Raw genomic sequence first — 2,335 nt, 5'->3', positions numbered from 1 at the left:
CAATGTGAGCGTTTGTCCGTGAGAGTTAACCCCCCAGTGAAGTGGCGAGATCCCTGGGAAGGAGAGCTGTCCTTCAGCACTATGGACAGCTCACAGCGCGCAGCGGCGGGCGGACTGGCTCACTGCAGCGGCGCCCGTTCGCTTCTCTCCCCATTAACCCTTTCCAAGCACTCGCTCTTATTTTTCCCCCCCCTTAACCCCAGTTTACCAAACGCATCCCGGGTCGCCACAACCCAAGGAAGAGCTCAAACCCGCTTGCACATTTGCAACAGCACGCCTCAGGTTACTGGCAAAGTGTTGCAAGGCAGGATCAACAAGGCAAGTTTGCAATTCCTTCCACACCCCCCCCCTCCCCTTCCTCTTCACGTATTTGCAGCAAAGACAGGCGCTGGTCTCTATTTCAACTCTTCAATTTTGGTCACAATTCAGACCACGGGGTTGACATCATCATTAAACTCAGGGTCCTCTGCCGCTCCACAAGATGATTCGATTCCCCCTTTCCTGCCGAGTCAGATACCTCACCTCCGTTTTAAACATTAAAAACACGCGATCACAATTTGAAGTTTGTTGCAAGGGGCGAGGCTGCAGTTCTGCGGTATCCCCACGGGCTGATGCAATGGCAAATTCCAGTTACAATCACCCTGATGTAAGGACATTAGTCACCAGGGAAGTGACTGACGCACAAATAATTCAGAGAGAGAACGTTGATGCCCAGCAGAGGATGACAACATTGAGATGGTATCGCTGCCATTTGACCCCCACCCACCCTCCCCCATGACGGTATTCCCCATATTTATTAGCATTTACTGGATGTAGAGTACCATCTGCCTATCAATTATATAACTCCTGGTCCTCGTCCACTCAAGCGCCCTGTGTGCGCCGAATCAAGCGACTGTTCTCTTCCCCACACGGCCAGCCTTCTCCAGAGCTCAGAATAACGAAGCTGGCGCAACGATTATGCTCACCATCTCGATTTCTAGGGCCGATCATTGCAAACCAAATTAAGTGAATAAATGGCCTCAGTTTACGGTAAGTGTGAACGCGTAGGGCAGAGGGCAGCACCTCTCATTCTGGGCACTGCAGTGCAGGATGGAGTGCTGCACTGTCAACGGGACTGTCTTTCTGATGTGCTGTCAGACTGGACATCAAAGCACCATTCCAGAACTGAAAGCCTGGAGAAAGCTGTCCCGGATGCATCCCTCCACTAAGTAATATCACCGTTATCTTACCAGGCCATAGCTAGCTCTCCAGACAGAGAGCCAGGTGGCGAGCTTAACCTGAGTTTCACCACACCTCAGGTGAAGGGAGAGGTTGAGGAGAGTCCTTCATGCGAATTTTAGCCAGTGTGGGATTTGAACCCTCCCCCCTGCATCACAAACCAGCCATCCAGCTAACTGAGTTAATCAAGCCCTGCACTAACATTAACAAAACAGATTATGTGATCATTATTATAATTGTTCGATCCTGATGGGTACTGATTGGCTGCCTAATTTCTGACACAGTGCCCTTACCTCTATGAGTCCTCACTGGACCTCACCGATGCCCCTGGGTACCACACCAACCCAAACTTGATTCCGCTGCCCTGAGCCCAATTCGGGCACATCTTGCCCCACTGCAGCCACTCCTGGTGCCACGTGGTCATACTGGGCCGAGAAATGGTTTACAAGGACATTGCCAGGACTGGGTGAGTTATAGGGAGAGGCTATTTTCCCCGGAGTGTCAGAGGCTGAGGGGTGACCTAATGGAGGTTTATAAAATCATGAGGGGCATGCATTGGATGAATAGCCAATGTCTTTTATTTAGGGTGGGGCAGTCCTACACTAGAGGACATAGGTTAAAGGTGAGAGGGAAAAGATTTAAAAATGACCTAAGGGGTAACTTGCATGCAGAGGGTGGTGCGTGTATGGAATGAACTGCCAGAGGAAGTGATGGAGGCTGGTACAATTGCAACATTTAAAAGGCATCTGGCCAGGTATACCAGTTGGACAGAACAGTCTGTTTCACTGCTTTGACCATGCCGCTACAACAGAGATGACACTCCAAAATAATTTCATTGGTTGAAAAGCATTTTGATCCTGACAGGCATAACTACAGGAGATTTTTCTTTCAAGGCACAGTGACAGCTAACATGAGCAAGTGGACACACCCACAGCTTCGATTAATGGTTCTCAAATAAAAGGCTGTGACCTCAATTGGGGTCACAGAAACAAAATATCGGAACAAAATGAAATAGGAGCAGGAGTGGACCTTTGAGCCTCTCAAGCCTCCTCTGCACTTTAGTAAGATAATGGCTATGTGGGTGAATGTTCAAAATTCCACAATCTCATCTTTCCAT

The sequence above is a fragment of the Hemiscyllium ocellatum genome, chromosome 47 (assembly GCF_020745735.1).
Source record: "Hemiscyllium ocellatum isolate sHemOce1 chromosome 47, sHemOce1.pat.X.cur, whole genome shotgun sequence".
Taxonomy (NCBI): Eukaryota; Metazoa; Chordata; class Chondrichthyes; order Orectolobiformes; family Hemiscylliidae; genus Hemiscyllium; species Hemiscyllium ocellatum.
This window is presented reverse-complemented; position numbering follows the sequence as displayed.